The sequence below is a fragment of the Trichomycterus rosablanca genome, chromosome 10 (assembly GCF_030014385.1).
Source record: "Trichomycterus rosablanca isolate fTriRos1 chromosome 10, fTriRos1.hap1, whole genome shotgun sequence".
NCBI lineage: Eukaryota > Metazoa > Chordata > Actinopteri > Siluriformes > Trichomycteridae > Trichomycterus > Trichomycterus rosablanca.
Window position 1 is genome coordinate 3,186,071 of NC_085997.1, and position 18,781 is coordinate 3,204,851.

Here is an 18,781-nt window from a genome sequence, read left to right on the forward strand (position 1 = left end):
TCATGTATGCAGGGGTGAAGAACATGTCTCATTCGCTGCACTAACATCTACCTGCACCAACTGACCTCCAAACCAAACATTTACCTTCTGCTTTACGACCGTTTCCATTCGCGCTCGTACAGGAAATGAATAGAAGATCTTTGTAGTTGAGATGCGAGCGCACACGGCGCAGCAGCGGAAAATACGACAGGCTGCCAAAGCAACGTAAAGATCAGGGACTTCTGGAAATCGTTTGGATCGGCATTTCCTTATAAATCCATTTTGCGGTCGGAATTTTACATTTCTGATTGCTTGGGAGCGCACGCGAACATGGTCGGAGCGAACATGCTGTAGTCTGTCTGTAGATCTGTTTTCTGCTTACAGTCCAGGTCAGAAGTTTACACACACGTTTGTGAACCCCAGAAGGCAACCGTCATGGTCCTCTACGCCCTCAGAGAGCACCTGAGATATTCTATAACTACGACAGCAGTTCTAATTTGACAATCAGCACGTAAACAAATAAAAATTTGAGCAAATAAACCTTTCATACCTTTCATGCCTATTCAATTTGTGTCCAAATGTGAAGGGTTAAATTAAAGTACCTCACTGATAAACAATCTAAACAAGCTGGTTTCAGCTAGTAACCATGCTCATCTGGTCAGACTGGATCAGAAGGTTTTGGATGCTGGTCATGCAACCAGTCAGACCAGCCCAACGCTGTTTTTTTTTAGACTGGAGAATCAGCTAAACCAGTCAATGTATGCTTAGATCAGCAAGCTATTCCAAACTGGGTTTAAAGAGAGACATGGAGTGTGCATTCTCGATTTGGGACACCTATTAGTTATTTAGTTCAGTGGGCATTTAGAGGGCAGTTGTAGCTTAGCAGTTAAAGTACTGAACTTGTTAGCTTAAGGTTGATGGTTCAAACTCAACCACTGCCAGGTTGCCACTGTTGGGCCCTTGAGCAAGGCCCTTAATCATAAATTGCTTGGACAATATACTGTCACAGTGCTGTAAGTCGCTTTGGATAAAAAGCGTCTGCTAAATGCCGAAAATGTAAACGTTAATGTAGTTCAGGTGGTTCAGCCACGCCCATTGCTAACAGTTACACTCACTCACTCACTGTCTTAACCGCTTATCCAATCAGGTTCGCAATGGGTGCAAGGCACACAGTAACACCCAGTCCATCGCAGGGCACACACACACACACACACACACACATTCACCTATAGGGCAATTCAGTGTCTCCAATTAACCTGACTGCATGTTTTAGGACTGTGGGAGGAAACCGACACAGACACGGGGAGAACATGCAAACTGCACACAGAAAGGACCGCCCCGCCTGGGGATCAAACCCAGGACCTTCTTGCTGTGAGACGACAGTGCTACCCACCGAGCCACCGTGCCGCCGCTAAAACCAGTTATATTAAGCAAATTATTAGCTGGGCGCTTGGGTGGCATAGTCTGTTACACAGCCCACCACCGGTCATCCCACCACCTACATAGACATGATTGGCTATGTCTGAAGAAGGGGACGGGTGAATTGTTACTCCTGTCTTGCGGCCAATGATTACCGATGAACCCAGGTCAACTGTTTAATAAACAGTTAAAAAACAAAGCTTTAAAAAACAATTATAAAGGGTGTCCATGTATTTTTGGTTTACACTGCATGCTGGATCTTATCTAACATCTATTTACCAGCGTTTATCCTGCACTCGTGTGTTTTCTTGTCCTTTCCGTCTCCCGTATGTTCTCATTTGATGGCCCTCATGAGACTTTACCTGTGCAGTGTTTACCTGTCCCTCACCTCCCTGGCACGTTGCTATGGCGGTGTGTTTACGCGAAGGAAGCGAGCTGCGGCACCGGGTCAGGTGATGAAGGCTCGCACATTACGCGTCGCCATTAGAGCCGCAAAGAGCCCGGACTGTCAACATCAATTTCCCTCTGCCCCGTTATTACGCCGCTTAAAGTAGAAAAGCTTTATCTCAAACGAACACGGTGAACCTTTTCACCGCAGCCGCCCCGAACCTGTTTCTCTCCATGGTGGTGGCGTAACAATACAGCCAGAAGTATGTGGACACTTGATCATAAGCTTGTTGCTGGTTTCGTTTCCTTTTTTTCTGGAATACCTGAGTCCATGTTACTGCAGTGTGTCAGATGTGTCAGGGGCAACCATAAGAAGATCCTTCAACAACCTCTGACTTAATGGCTGGACTCAAATTGAGATCTGGAAAACTTAGAAGCCAAACTAACACTTCTCCAGGCCACCCGAGGAGGATGGAGGTCCCTGATGAGTCTGGTCCTTCTCAAGGTTTCTTGCCACTGTTGCCCTCGGCTTGCTCAGCAAGGGTTTTTGGTCTGTCGGCCCTGGATGCTGTAAAGCTGCTTTGAGAAGATGCCTATTGTAAAAAGCGCTACGCAAATACAGTTGACTTGACCTGAACTCTTTGTACCTTAAATAATTCCTGAACTATATTTGCTCTGTCCTGAAAAAGGCCACTGCATTAGGGAATCTTTAGGTTCTACTTCTCTCTCTGAATTTACAATTCTCCTAAAGACTCACCTTTTCTCTCAGCACTTTCTCACTTCTTCTTCTGCTGGTTCGGTGTGATTGCTTTATTTTCTGTTTGTGTGATTGTTTAACTTTCTGTTTAATTTTGTGTGATAGATTATTTTCTGTTCTTCTTCTGCGATGTATTTATTTTCTGTTTATTTTCTGTGTGTTCGCTATCCTTAATGTAAAGCGACCTTGGGTTTGTGAAAGGCGCTATATAAGTATAACTTATTATTATTATTATTATAATACCGTCACCATAAATAGACTTGGTCTGCACATTTTAGTCCTAATGTTTTGGCTCATAAGTAAATAAGATAAGATTCAGGTGTGGAAATAAATCACTTGTTCTCCATCAGAGTTCAGTGATGATTGCTTTGCCACATCTATTATTGTACGACTAAATGATTTAATCGAGTCTTTTTGAAGAAGCTTGTTCCTCGTTTGCTCTGACGACAACGACTAAAAAAGTCTCACCGCAACGCTAATCACGTCTGTGTCACCTGACGTCTCGTTTATTTCTGCAAGAACCACCAAACACCCAGCAACACTCCGCCAATTACAGGCACGTGTACTTGTTTAAACGAGCAGCACTCATTACCACCTCCAGAAGATTCAAACTGACTTTTAATGAGCGGATGACACAGGCTGACGAATGCACAGGAAACTGCAGGGTGAGGGCAGGCTGGGTAGACGCGTGCTGTGCAACGTGAGTTGATGCAAGCGAAATCTGGTCCGTCTAAGGAAGGGAGTGACGCACACAAGCTGCGAGGAAAGTTTGTTCCACTAGTGTCCCATATGAAATTATAAATAATCAAAGTTAAACTAATAATAGCAAAGCAATCCCAGCTTGTTTGGAAGCTGGGGTCAGAGTGTAAGGTCAGCCATTGTACACCAATCATACCTGGGTATGCATCTTGCATTTCCCATTGTTTTTGCACTGCATTACCCGTTAGTGTTTTGAAGTTTGCTGACCACTTCTTTTCCCCAATGAGTGGAGTGTTCCCATCCAGAATTGGTGCATACTGAAGGTCATGCTATGCACCATGTGAATTCCCCACCACTTGTGTTGGTGCTTGACCACTCCCAGGGATTGCATACTGCAGTGGAAGAGAAACCCCAATCAAACATTTCCTCCTGAGACATGGCCATGGGTCAGATCAAGGCAATAGGTCAGCAGCACTGCCGAGACTCAGACTTTTAGCTCAAGCTGACATATTAGACCACTTTTGGCTTTAATGATGTGCAAATTGGTCATGCTAAGGGCATTACCACACCCATAACAAGACAGACTGTGGCTTTTGAATTTGAAGATGATTGGTTTTTGGCCCAAAAGCACAATGTCCTTTATTTGCAAGAGCTTGTCCAACCACAGTAAACTCCACACAGACATGGGAAGACCATGCAAACTCCACACAGAAAGGACCTGGACCGCCCCACCTGGTGATTGATTTAAACCATATACGTTTTATTTATTTATTTATTTACATTGTTGTTGCAGTTTGACTCTTCATGTCCTAAAACTACTGTACCATAAACAATATATATGATTTTAGGAAGAAAAGTGTGTCTACTCCAAAACTATTCCTAGTTTTTCCTAGTTTGAGGTGTAGTTATAGTTAAATATTAAATAAATATATATAAAAATTGCATCAGAAACCAGAATGAAGTGCAACAGGCTGGGAAAAGAAAATTATTCTGTAGTAGTATTTCTAATGATCGGTTGAAGGGATTGACGGTCACACCTATTAAGTAGTGCGTTTTAGCCTGGCCATGTGCACACAGATATTGCTTTGGATTCCCTAAATTATTTATAGATATTATGCAATGTAGTATATAAGTAAAACACCTGAAATTTCTTTCAATTGCTCATTAAAGAACGTTTTTCTTAAATTGTTTGATTATTTGCTGATGCATCCATGGCAAAGTAGCAGGTCTGAACCCATCCTAGCTTAAAAGGACTAGGTTTGAATTGGATTTGGTGAAATAAAGCATTGTTCTTTGTACTGTGTGCATTTTACATGCTGTCCCAACTTTTCCAGAACCGAGGCTCGTATTGGTGCAACATGCGAGTATCCTTGTGAGCTTAGCACTACGTTAAAATCATTTGCCAAGCACATTCATCATCATTATCTAGAACTCTCTCTCGTCTCTCTCACTCTTGGTGTCACTCGAGAGACCTCCAGCGTGACTCTGCAGTCTGAACTCCAGTGTGGCAAGTTTCCACAGTAGCAAAGGACTATGTAGCTGTAACAGCGCAGACTCAGGAGAGTCCAGGCTGTTTGAAACAGTTCACAAGGTGGGTGTTTGTGTGATTTTTAAACCAGAATCAACAGGTATGTAGTCCAGAGTGCAAAATGACAAGAATCAAACATACTGCAAGACTTCACCCAGCTTACGAGAGCGATCTAGGATGGAGTGCTGGTGCTGATGCTGATGTAAAATACATTTTTCAGCATTGTGCAAGACACGATGTCTTCATTCTGACGAAATACCTCATTATAAAAAGTATCTCAGTCACAGCGCTACTGGAAAGTTTATCTAACCAGCAAGTTCTGGGAAATCAATCAAATGTGACCTGGTGGTAGAGTGACCCCGGCATGCAAGTATTTAGTTATGACGTCCACTGCGCCTAAAATTGAATAGTTATGGATTGTTTGCTTCAAATTATTCCAATAAGAGCCCTTACATATATAATTCAGTGAATGAGCCAAGACTTGTAAGTGAAGGGTTTAAAAATACACTTACCATTTCATTCAGTTCTCTTGGAGGTAGAAAACATTTAGCAATTACCTTCAAAGCACGGTTATTGACTTTACGTTTCTTCTATTGTAGCACATTGTATGGTTTATATCCTACACAAAATTTCCATTCTGTTTTACTGCTTTGTTCTCCTCACTTGATTCTTGTGATTTGTACTCATGTGGGTGTCGTTTATAGATACCAGTGCGTCCCAAACTGGTTCTTATGGCCGACTTGGTGTGTAACGAATGTTTTTATGTGCACCAATTAAACGTGCTTTTTATTACAGTAGTTTGTGATTTGAAACACAGCCGCTTCAAACGGTGTAGTGACTTTAATCCTCGCCTTCAAGGTGGGTGTATTTGTTAACAGAGTTTAAAGGCGGTTTTAAGTTTGCTTTCTTCCTAATGAGTCTTTGTTCCCAGTGACTTTTTGGGCTAAAATAACCCGACAGATTCTCCAGACTTGAGACATGCAAGTTTTTTTTGCTCTGAGAACCTCATGGCGACTTTGGACTATACCTTTCAAACATCCATTATAACTTTCCATTATAATTTCAACATTGAGTTATGAGGTTGATGGTACTATGGGTAAAGTGTGGGGGACTTAATTTGCATTGCCTGGCTCTAGGGAGGGTCTATACGACTTATTTCTTGGCACAGATGTGTTCAGTTAGATGAGCGAATCAAGTAAGTGGGGAGATTGTTGTGTAAACGTTGTGTAAGAGGATTAAACCTCCAAGAAGTGAAGAATTAATCAGTAAATCCAGGATGAAAGGACAATCCTGGATAGAGGTAATAAAAGCCACGGTATTATGAAGGTCTGGTCAACATGGTCTTGTGTTCAAAGATACCAACAGGGGGTTCCTACCAACAAGGCTTTATTTAATTTGTATTTCTAGTAAATACAATTAGAACCTACTTACCAAGGACACAATTTATTGGATATCCTGATCTCCAAGATTCATTTGGTGTAAATGCAGTGAAAATCCATTAAGCAACCAGAACCCTAACCCTTTTTATTTGGAGGACGACCATAAGGATGACCTGGCCTGTAGACACTGGACATTAGAAAACGGTGGAACATTTTGTTGGGTCAACTTTATCTCATTTGTTCCTGCATTTCAGGCCTGCAAAACATTCCAAAAAAATTTGGACGGGGGCAATTAATGGCTAGTAATGAGGTCAAATGTGCTTGTCTATTATTATATCATAAAGATATAAACACAGTGTCGTCTGTTGTTATGATTTATTGAATAACACCACATTTTATGGCATTATTAAAGAAATTAATATCATAAGTGCTTCATGTGCGACAAGGAAACTGTCTTATTTACTAATAAACCCTAAAGTCTTTTGCAGGTTGGAAATTTAATCTCTGTTCTGTTAATCAAACCTGAGTCCTGAGCCCTGAGCCCATTCCAAGTGATAAAAAAACAAAACATGTTGACCAATTATGACATTCAGTGCTACCATCTGTCCGTATAAATCTTATACTAATATTAGCAGTGTTAGCATTGTAAAATACTCAGCGCTGCCCCCGTTTCTGTCCCGAGAATAACACGTCTATTATCAGGGCAGAAGAGCGACTTTAATTATACATCGCGGGGGGGGTATTTTTATATCAGCGCATCTCTTTGTCACAGCAACACAGCGGCTGCTTGATCGTGTATTTATACTGTGACATTCTTGGAAAGGTGATAGAAAAGTCAAACCCCTAATCTGACCCTGATTAAATCCTCAGATCATCAGAGTGAAGGAGATCCAGAGGCTGAACTTGCATTTGTCGCTTTTTGAAATAGATTGGCTCTTGTCCTTCGAAAAGAAAGGCACATACATAGTAAAATTGGACGGTTAAAAGTATGTAGCTTACATACACTTGTAGGAAATATTTTCTTTTTTTTTAACACATTTTTATAATAATAAAATATTTTTATATTTTTATTTCATTTTTATTTTATTTTTTATATATTTTTATATTAATAAAATATTTTCATATTTTTATTTTATTTTATTACATATATTTATTTATTAATACAATATTTTTATATTTTTATTTTATTTTCTTATATATATTTTTATATTAATAAAATATTTTTATATTTTTATTTCACTTGTATTTTATGTTTTTATATATGTTTATATTAATAAAATATTGTTATATTTTTATTTCTTTTTTTATATATTTTTAAATTAATAAAATATTTTCATATTTTTATTTCATTGTTTATTTTTATGTTTTTATGTTAATAAAATATTTGTATATTTTCATTTCATTTTTATTCCTTTTATATATTTTTATATTAATCAAAATATTTTATATCTTTATTTTATTATTTTTTATTATTTTATATATTTTTTTACTGTTTTATTACTATTTTCTCTACTGCTGCTGCTACTTCTATTGGAGAGATGCCATACAAAAATTTCATTGTACCTGCGTATAGTGACTATAAAGATTCTGTTCTATTCTATTCTAAGCAATGAATTGTCACCCTGTTCATGCTGTTCCCTGCCTTGTGCCCAGTGCCAACCTGACCAAGTCAAAGCGGTTGAAGAAAATGAAATGTAAAAATAAAAACATTATATATCTATATATTAAGTGTGGGAAGTTATTCCTACGTAAAGATGAGCCTGGCTAGGTCAGTAGGACCATTAAACTCTCTGCATTGGTAAATTAATTGATTAGAACTCTGTGCCACTCAGCTTCATTTCCAAAATAATCTTTGAATGGACTTCACTGCATATCAGAGCAAAATTAAAGCCCCATTCAAAAGAGCCAGACTTCTCATACTTAGTTCTTTTGGGCTATTTTATGTTAAAGTCTTAGTCTAATCTGAGGCACAGAATGGACGACTGTAACCCCTTTTGCCCTGTCAGCACTCAGTTGACACAATCGACAGCATTGGAAGGACATGTGCATTTCCCAAAGTCCTTCCAGAACACTGCATTCGCAGCAAGAGAAACCTGCACGTCCCTGACCTTAACCGAGCAATCCTTTTAGCTCGAGTCCCACCTGTCTGAGCCTCTGCGACCACTCTCAGTGGATCTGTGATGGTATCAAATGCGTTGAGTAATCCTGTTTGATTTCCAGTCCTGGGCGAGGTCAGTGAGTGCTGAAAGATGATTGGATTGGAGTGTCGGACAGACGTGGTAAACACTGACATGCCCACACAAGAACGTATGTAAACAACACAGACTAGAGCTGGTCAATCGGGGGTTGTTAAAGGGGCACATAAGGGCATGCTTATAAACAAACAGCAGAGGTCCAGTCTAAGACTGTCCAACACATGCATGCTACCCAGACCACTGTCCATGTAAAACAAATTGAGGGGGCACCCGGATTTGAACCGGGGACCTCTTGATCTGCAGTCAAATGCTCTACCACTGAGCTATACCCCCACAACAGACAAATGCTTTTGTCACATTTTCCAGCTTGTTATATACCGCCCGTGGAGCTGAGAGGGTTATGGGAGTTGCTCAAGGTCCAAACAGTGGCTGCATAGCAGATCTGGGATTCAAACTCTCTACCCACTAGGCTACCTGTCCTTGTAAAATGATTTAAGGGGGCACCTGGATTTGAACCAGGGACCTCTTGATCTGCAGTCAAATGCTCTACCACTGAGCTATACCCCCCACGTGACCTGGAACGTCACTTCCGGTGGTACGCACGCTGAGACGCTAGCCTAGTTGTTTGTTTGTAGCCTTTAGCTAAATAACTTTTTATATACGTATGTTTTAAACATATAATTTATACGTTAATCTTCCGTGTGTTGTTGATTTAGTTTTATTTTGTTTATCGTAAAAAAGCGCTTGTGTTTACTAACGTAAATTCGTGCTGTGTTGGAAACTAGGAAACTTCTGCTACCGGCATCCGAACGAAGCCGGTTTTGTTTGTTTTTGTACTTCAGCGCATAAACATCATAATTATCCAGAATTAAAACCGTTTTCGGTCCGCACGAAGCACGTTTGTGTTTGGTTGTGTTCTGTATTTCAGCTCTTAAAACACCTCTGTTTTGTGGGGAGTTATAACCGTTTCTGTTCGTAGGAAGCGCGTTTATTTGTTTTGTACACCAGCGCATAACACCGTTTTCCTTTAGAATTACAGCCGCTTTTGTCCGAACGAAGCGCATTTGTGTTGCTTTGCTTGGTGGTTTTTGTATTCCAGCTCATCATCGCCTGTTTCATCCGGAATTAAAGCCGTTCTTCTGTGACTACCAGCAGAAGCGCCGGTGAATCCAACATAAACATCATCTCCAACTCATCTTGTAAAGCTAAGTATATTTCTTTGTTACTATGGCCCCAGCAGGAGCTTTGTATCCATGTTCCGAGTGTAATATGTTCAGTTATTCCTTCTCCGTGTTTAGTGATAACTTTACATGTGATAAGTGTAGATTAGTGGTTAGTCTAACGGAGAAGATCTCAGTGTTAGAAGGGCGCATTCGGGCGTTAGAACAGACTACTACTAGTGAGGACTTAGATTCAGCTGTAGCAGCCCCGAATGCCAGCAGTTCAGGTACAGAACCCCAGACTCCGGCATTAGAGCCCTCACAGCGGGGCGACTGGGTGACGTCTCGGCGACATAGTCGTAGGGAAAAGCACCGACCATCTCAGTTGCACGTGTCCAACAGGTTTTCCCCACTCAGTGAGCCACCCGCTGAGAAGCCTGTTAATGTAAGTGCTCTGGTTATAGGAGATTCTCAGCTCCGACACGTGCGTATTGCAACCCCCATAGAGACACCAGCAACCATAGTCACTTGTATTCCGGGGGCCAGGGCGCCTGACATCAGAGCAAATCTGAAAGTGCTGGCTAATGCTAATCGTAGATTTTCGAAGATTGTTATCCACGTCGGCACTAATGATGTTCGTTTACGGCAGTCTGAGGTTACTAAGAGTAATGTTAAAGAGGTGTGTGAGTTAGCTAGGTCGATGTCTGAGGCAGTAGTGTGCTCTGGCCCCTTACCGATTCGACCCAGTGGCGAAACCTACAGCAGGTTGTTGTCGCTGAACCGCTGGATGTCTAAATGGTGCTCAGAAAACTGCATCGATTTTGTAGATAACTGGTCCACCTTTGAGGGAAGGCCTGGTCTTTTGAAGCGGGATGGTGTCCACCCCACGTGGGAGGGTGCTGCTCGCATTTCTTGCAGCATAGGTGACAGGCTTTACCACCGCGTTAGTGTAGCGGCAGATAGTGTTAATCTAGTGTTAATCTAGTGTCTAGTGTTAGTGTTAATGACTATCCAGAGCCAAGACCAGGCAGCAGACTAACAGGCCTAACCGACTGTCTGCGAGTCGCCATCGGACGTCACCCGGAATCCTTAGGTCACAAACCATTGAGACTGTGTCTGTTTACCGTGGCAGGTGTAAGCCAAAACAAAATCAAAAAGTATGTCATAATAACTTAATTAAAATTAATCTAAATGAGCATCATGAAAACCCTAGTAAAGTTAAACTAAAGTTAGGACTTCTAAACATCAGGTCACTTGCATGCAAAACAGTAATTGTAAATGAAATAATTACAGATAATTGTCTTAGTGCCCTGTGTTTAACCGAGACCTGGGCTAGACCTGATGAGTATCTAGGTTTAAATGAAGCATCTCCTCCGGGTTACAGTTATGAACATAAGCCACGTCTTAGCGGTCGTGGTGGAGGAATAGCCGCAATTTATGATAAAGACATAGGTCTTACTGTAAAATCAACTCCCATAACAAACTCGTTTGAAGTTCTTATCTCTGACATAACCAATAAATGTTCATCTGATAAAAATAGTATGTTTAAACTGGTTACTGTTTATCGACCCCCTGGTCCTTACTCAGAATTTCTTAACGAATTTGCCGATTTTCTTTCTAAATTAGTTTTATCAACTAAGAAAGCTTTAATTGTTGGTGACTTTAATATTCATTATGAGGATAAGTGTAATCCACTCAAAATTGCGTTTGATTCTATTTTAGAATCCTTAGGCATCACCCAAAATGTAACAGGACCCACTCACCGCTGTAAACATACCTTAGATTTAATACTTACTTATGGTATAAACATAGACAACCTGGAAATTATACCACAGAATGACTTAATCTCTGATCACTCCCTACTAATATATGAAGTGTCCCTGTCCAATAATATACAGCAACCAAATCGTTTTAAATGTAAGCGCACTATTACATCTGCAACTGCAGCAGCGTTCATAAACTGCCTACCAGAATTACCAAATATATCAGCATCAGAACCTAAAGAACTAGATCAGGCAACTCAAAACCTAGAAACCGTACTGCGCACAACCTTAGATAACGTAGCCCCACTCAAAACTAAACTGATTAGGGAGAAAAAACTTGCTCCATGGTACAATGACCACACATGCGCACTTAAACAAGCAGCACGGAAATTAGAACGTAAGTGGCGTCACACTACACTGGAGGTGTATAAGATTGCTTGGAAAGATGCTCTAACTGAGTATAAACATGCACTTATAAAAGCTAAATCTGTATATTATTCATCCCTAATAGAGAAAAATAAAAACAATCCTAGATTCCTTTTTGAGACAGTGTCCAAATTAACTAAAAACGTTAATGAAACTGAATCTAATATACCGCCTGACTGTACCAGTGATGATTTTTTAAAATTCTTTAATGACAAGATAGAAAAAATACGACTTCAGAGTCAGAGTGTGTCACTTGCCAATGTTAAGTATGGACTCACTCCGAGCAGCATTGGTGATAATAGTAACGAGTTAATCCAACTAAATTCCTTTAATCCAATCTCCCAAAATGAACTAACTGTGTTGATTAAATCATCGAAGTCATCATCGTGTATACTCGATCCTGTTCCAACTCGTTTACTTAAAGATTTACTCCCAGCTATTGTAGAGCCCCTGCTTACATTAATCAATGCATCCCTTAGCCTTGGGTATGTACCTAAATTGTTTAAAAGTGCTGTTATTAAACCCCTGATTAAAAAACCTAATCTTGATCCACATGTTTTATCTAATTATAGGCCAATTTCAAACCTTCCTTTTGTCTCAAAGATATTAGAAAAAGTCGTTTCCAAACAGCTATGTTCTTATTTGAATGAAAATTGTATTCATGAATAATTTCAATCAGGATTTAGACCCAACCATAGTACCGAAACCGCATTAATTAGAGTAGTTAACGAGTTGTTAATGTCTTCTGATAATGGATGTGTCTCTTTTCTTGTTCTATTAGATCTTAGTGCAGCGTTTGATACGGTCGATCATAACATTTTACTGGAGAGGCTAGAAAATACAGTAGGTGTTAAAGGACTCGCACTCTCTTGGTTTCAATCATATTTGACTGACCGCTCTCAATTCGTTTATGTAAATAATAAATGCTCAGAAACTACAAAAGTAAAGTGTGGTGTTCCACAGGGGTCGGTACTTGGACCGCTATTATTTACACGCTATATGCTTCCACTAGGTGAAATTATTCATAAACATGGCATAAACTTTCACTGCTATGCAGATGACACACAGCTGTATATATCAGCCAAACCAAATGATACTGACACAATCAGTAAGATAGAAGATTGTGTAAACGACATAAAAAACTGGATGTCGTGTAATTTTCTTTTACTTAATTCAGATAAAACTGAGGTTTTACTTGTTGGCTCTAAAGCTGCAAGAGACAAGTTGTCTAACCTGGTGCTAAACTTAAACACGTTCTCTGTTACTCCCAGCCCAGATGTAAAAAACTTAGGTGTCACAATAGATTCAGATCTCTCCTTTGATACACACATTAATAATATTACTAGAGTTGCTTTCTATCATTTGCGTAATATCTCTAAAATAAGAAATATACTATCTGTTAATGACGCCGAAAAACTGATCCATGCGTTTATAACTTCTCGGTTAGATTATTGTAATGCTCTTCTAACTGGATGCTCTGGTAGATCCTTAAACAAACTCCAGTTAGTTCAAAATGCAGCAGCTCGAGTGCTAACTAGAACTAAAAAATTTGATCATATCACTCCTGTTCTATCATCTCTACACTGGCTGCCAGTTAAATTTCGCATTGATTACAAAATACTTTTACTAACCTATAAAGCGCTACATGGTCTGGCTCCACAGTATCTGAGTGAGCTTATTAATTACTACAACCCAGCACGTCCACTTCGTTCACAAGATGCAGGGTTACTTATAGTTCCTAAAATTAAAAAGACCAAAGCTGGTGGAAGAGCGTTTTCTTACAAAGCTCCACAACTTTGGAATAATCTTCCTGCCTCTGTTCGGTATTCGGACACAGTCTCAATGTTTAAGTCTAAACTGAAAACATATTTATTTTCTCAGGCTTTTGATTAATATAGACAAAGGAGCAGAGCTTGGGGGTTCTTGGTCATAGAAACTTGTGGTGATCAGGGATGTTGGGTCGCTGTCGTTCTGCCTCTCTTGTCCGATCACTCTGGTTTGGGTAGGAGAGGTGGGCGCTGATGTCCTGTGAAAGCCTTCATGACCTTGTTACCTGCTCGCTCTCCCTTTTAGTTATGCTGTAATAATTAGGGCTGCCGGAGTCTAAAACTCTCTGTAAAACTGTTTGTCAACTAGCATTGTACATTATTAACTACATTCTCTGTTGTTTTACCCCGAGGGCATTCTGATGGAAACCTGTTTACCCGCCGAGGTTAAGGATTAAAGTCGAGACTGCCGGGACAACGATGCTGCTCCTGTCAGATGTGACGGGTCTGGAGTAATTGCAACGACAAGAAATCACTACAGACTTTATTGAAGACTAGAGCGGATAACAACTCTATTATTATTTAATTGTTTATTTATCTATTTATTACCACTGTATGACTTTTAGATCATTCAATTCTGTGTTTGTATGATTTGTGTAAATCGTGTATTTATTTAAAGTATCCTCCAGACCACCCAAGAAGGATGGGCCCTGCTGAGTCTGGTTCCTCTCAAGGTTTCTTCCTGTAATTTTCAGGGAGTTTTTCCTTGCCACAGTCGCCCTCGGCTTGCTCAACAGGGGTTTTTGTATCTGTTGGTCCTGGATTTTGTAAAGTTGCTTTGAGACAATGTATATTGTAAAAAGCGCTATATAAATAAAGTTGACTTGACTTGACTTGACTAACTCTGTTTCAAAGCTATGGGTTAACCATTGAACGATGTGTCTGGAGCCAAGGAGGTTAAGGGACCAACAGTGACTGCATGGCAGAGCTGGGCTTCAAACTCTCAAACCTTTGATTGATAGCCCGAAGCTCTACCCACTAGGATACCACTGTCCCTGTAAAATGGGTTGAGGGGGCACCCGGATTTGAACCAAGGACCTCTTGATCTGCAGTCAAATGCTCTACCACTGAGCTATACCCCCACATCTACACAAATAAAAAGAAAATCATGGTATGTCATGGCATGTTTTTGAAGCTGGGGGGTAAAACACTGGACTACCACTGTACCTGTAAAATACATCAAGGGGTCCCCCGGATTCGAACCAGGGACCTCTTGATCTGCAGTCAAATGCTCTACCACTGAGCTATACCCCCACTGGCTGATTTATGAAGCTAGGGTCAACCATTGTACAGTGCTTCTGAAACCAAGATAGTTAAGGGTCCAACAGTGGATGCATAGCAGAGCTGGGATTCAGCTCTACCCACTAGGATACCACTATACCCGTAAAATGCACCAAGGGGGCACCCGGATTTGAACCAGGGACCTCTTGATCTGCAGTCAAATGCTCTGCCACTGAGCTATACCCCCACTTCCAAAAGAGAAGAAGATCATGGCATGTTTTTGAAGCTGGGGTCAACTATTGTACAGTGCTTCAGGAACCAAGATAGTTAAGTGGCTGCATAGCAGAGCTGGGCTGGGATACAGTTCTACCCACTAGACTACCTGTCCCTGTAAAACCAGCTGAGGGGGCACCCGGAATTGAACCAGGGACCTCTTGATCTGCAGTCAAATGCTCTACCACTGAGCTATACCCCCATTCACTCAAAGAAGGAAAATCATGACAAGTCATGGCACAGTTTTGAAGCCAGGGTGAACCATCGTACACCGCTTCTGGAGCCAATTAATTTGCTAATACAACAAACAAACCTTAAATCTTGTCATATTTAAATCAGCCATTTTAAAAATCACAATCAGAAATCATTTAGCAATTGGAATAATCATGAAATGTTTATATTATTTAAAAATGTGAGGTTAGTTTAACAGTGACGTGTGAACTGTTGACCTCTGAGTGACTTTGACATCAGTATTGCAGCAAGTAGATCCAAAATAGAGGAAGCCTCCACTTCACAAGTCTGCAGGTATTGCATTTTATTTACATTGTATACGTTTATACATCTATATTATGTACTAGAATACAAATAGTAGTAAGTTAGGAGGCTTAGTTTGAAAGTATAATTGTTACTGGTGTGTTTATGGAGAGCTAGTTCGATAAAATATCACACAGATAAAATGCTAAGTCACTATTAAATCTCTAACTGAAACAAGATGGACTTTCTTACTAAACAACAGTAAGGCTGCTTTCACATGATATGCAGTGAAACCGATTAGCTATTGTTTTTCTATGGAGTTGCATTGTCACTCAATTTTTACAGCTTAATCTGATATTGTGGGGGAAAATTGTGGCACCTAGTAAACTTTATTTATTTATTTATTTTAGTTGCACATTTACTAAGCTTGGAACTGCTTGTTGTGGCTTTGTAGCTCTTAGCCGAGTCTGTTATAGCTGCAAAGTGTGTGGGGGGTGTAACTCGACATTCCTAGGATGTTCATAGACAGTTGTCTGGATTCTTTTGACCATATAGTGTACATTGAAAGTGTGTATGTGTATGGGGGGTTGGGGGGGGGGGATTTTGGGTTGTCGGGGATGTAACTCCACACTAATAGGATGTTTACTGTAAATGTTTAATAGGATGTTTTGACCTTATAGTGGACATTAAAAGTGTGTGTGTGGTGGTGGTGGTGGGTAGGGGTGTAACTTGACATTCATAGGATGCTCATGGACAGTTGTCTGCATACTTTTGGCCATATAGTGTATATTGAAAGTGTGTGTATGTGTGTGTGTGGTGCGGGTGTGTACAGCTCTACATTAATAGGATGTACAATGTAGATGTTAAAAAGGATGTTTTGACCATATAGTGTATGTTTACATTTTCGGCATTTAGCCTATGCTTTTAACCAAAGGGACTTACAGTACTGTGACAGTATACTGTCTGAGAAATTGAGGGTTGAGGGCCTTGCTTAAGGGCCCACCGGTGGCAACCTGGCAGTGGTGGGGCTTGGACCAGTGACATTTCGATTACTAGTTCAGTACCTTAACCACCAGGCTACAACCATCCTAATGTGGGTGCAGCTCCACACTGATGGATGTTTAATGTAGATGTTTAATAGGATGTTTTTGCCATATAGTGAACATCAATAGTGTGTGTAGACTGTTCACTTGTCCATATTTTAAACTTAATGTCCTAACTATTTTGCTAAAATCCTCCCTGATTGTGATTTTTAAAATGCCGGACTCATGCCAGTCCATCATTGATTTGATTCTTTATTTAGTCTGTGAGTAATGAGGCATGTAATGAAAAAAAAACCCTCTCGTATGTGTTAGAAATATGTGTGAGACGAGGCCGGCCACACCGCTAGGTTATTCATGAAAGAATTCGGCCGCTCTGCTGGACGCAGGTTTGACATCATTGGTGCTCGGTTGCGTTTGTGACTGAACTCGATTGGCATGTAGTCTGTTCAGCTTTTGTTTTCACCCACATTATTTCTCACTGTCTGTCGTTCGCTTTGTATTTCTTATATAACCGATGAATAACCGCTCGAGGATTAGATTAGCTCTGGCAGCGACGCCCGCCACCGAACAAGCTAAACACATCCTGATTTTATCTCTCAATCGAAAGCCTGCTCGGCTCCAGCGGACGGACGGAAAGCTCTTCCTATTATTCATACCTGACCTTCACAGCTCCACTCACTGACACAGCAATCGCACCCTCTCGGATAAGCCCGCGGCTTACGGGTATCCACAGCCCGGCCGCCCCGTTATACGTCCCGCAATCCCGACCCAGACCGGCTTTACTGGCCGGTAATCCGACACCAGGCCACGTAAACATTTTGTCATTTGTTTATTTTCAGGATTAGGGTCATGACGCCTGGACATGTTAGACACAAGGCAGGACTACAACCTGGTCTGAGAGTCAGTGGGTCCACAGTGGGGGTGCTAGAGCCTATCCCAGCTTTTCAATGGGCGCAAGGCACACAATAACAGGGCAGGGCAGACACACACACACACATACACATACACACACCCATTTACCTACAGGGTAATTCAGTTTCTCCAATTAACCTGACTGCATGTTTTTGGACTGTGGGAGGAAATCGGAGCTCCCGGAGGAAGAACATGCAAACTCCACACAGAAAGGACCCGGACCGCCCCTCTTGGGGATGGAACCCAGGACCTTCTTGCTGTGAGGCGACCTTCATTATATTGTAGTTAGAGAAGGAGGCTGTCTGAATTCTTAGATACCTTAAAATGCTGCCTACTGGCGCCCAGGTGGCGCAGCGGTGGGTGGGTGTTCCTTCATACGCTGTGTAAGGACCCTGATTGGCAGAGGAGACGCCCGTGCGGCACATGTGTAAAGAAGGCGTGGGCAGTGGCGTGCTCTCCTTGGATGCAAATCTGGAGTCTGTCAGCAGCGGAAGACAAATTGGATGCGCTAAATCGGGAGAAAAAAAAATGCTGCCTACTGAGGTGCCTTAATTCTGAGCGATCATCTGACTGCATCCGATGCTGCCAAGTTGCCACTGTTGGGCCCCTGAGCAAGGCCCTTAACCCTCAATTGCTCTAACTGGATTAAAGCGTCTGCTAAATGCCACAAATGTAAATGTAAATAGCGCCAAAGTAACCCGGCAGTAACCCGCGTTCTGTGTCTAAAGCAATCAACCCAAGTTATGAATGACTAGCATGGAAGGAATTAAAGTTGTTACTTGCTACATAACTTTCTATTTCCTGTGGGGAAAACCGCTAGCAAACTGTACGGCCCGGCGGCCGTCGGTTTTCGCGTCGAAGCAGACATAACAATGCAGTTGCGCAATCCCGCGGTCGACTCCCGGGCCCGTCCGATCCTCGCCACACACAAACACATTCCCCGGGCTAACCTGACCACATGTTGTTATTGCGGGAACGGCGGTGTCATTGTTTTTGTTTATGGGCTGAATGAAAACACGAGTGTGTGTCAGACGTATGTGCAGTAGTAAAGGAGCACGATTCACGGGCGCTTGCTATCGAGTCGCGGGCTAAAATAAGGCTCGTGGGTGGCAGATCGAATTAGCACAATAAGCTTAGCCGGAGCTTCATTATTGTTATTATAATGATGGTGCTGCCGTTGCTCATGTCCTGTTTGTTTAATGGCCTCGCTGTGTGTTGGCGGTACGTTACCGGAGGTCAGGCGGCCCCAGACCGTGTGCTCGTGTGATCTGATCCCAGGCTAATGTAGGTTTACGAAGGCGCAGCGCACCATCAGAACTCGATGATTTCCTTTTTCCAGC

At 41.4% G+C, this 18,781-nt stretch overlaps 6 non-coding genes across 6 annotated transcripts; all 6 read right to left on the bottom strand.

Moving 5' to 3' along the window:
* Nucleotides 1–8,604: 8,604 nt before the first annotated feature.
* Nucleotides 8,605–8,676, bottom strand: trnac-gca (transfer RNA cysteine (anticodon GCA)). Its single transcript has one exon. It is a non-coding gene; the product is annotated as a tRNA-Cys (tRNA).
* A 162-nt stretch (nucleotides 8,677–8,838) lies between these two features.
* On the bottom strand, nucleotides 8,839–8,910 carry trnac-gca (transfer RNA cysteine (anticodon GCA)). The gene has a single exon. It is a non-coding gene; the product is annotated as a tRNA-Cys (tRNA).
* Nucleotides 8,911–14,528: 5,618 nt separating this feature from the next.
* Nucleotides 14,529–14,600, bottom strand: trnac-gca (transfer RNA cysteine (anticodon GCA)). The gene has a single exon. It is a non-coding gene; the product is annotated as a tRNA-Cys (tRNA).
* Nucleotides 14,601–14,700: 100 nt separating this feature from the next.
* Nucleotides 14,701–14,772, bottom strand: trnac-gca (transfer RNA cysteine (anticodon GCA)). The gene has a single exon. It is a non-coding gene; the product is annotated as a tRNA-Cys (tRNA).
* Nucleotides 14,773–14,914: 142 nt separating this feature from the next.
* Nucleotides 14,915–14,986, bottom strand: trnac-gca (transfer RNA cysteine (anticodon GCA)). Its single transcript has one exon. It is a non-coding gene; the product is annotated as a tRNA-Cys (tRNA).
* A 156-nt stretch (nucleotides 14,987–15,142) lies between these two features.
* Nucleotides 15,143–15,214, bottom strand: trnac-gca (transfer RNA cysteine (anticodon GCA)). Its single transcript has one exon. It is a non-coding gene; the product is annotated as a tRNA-Cys (tRNA).
* Between the last annotated feature and the right edge of the window lie 3,567 nt (nucleotides 15,215–18,781).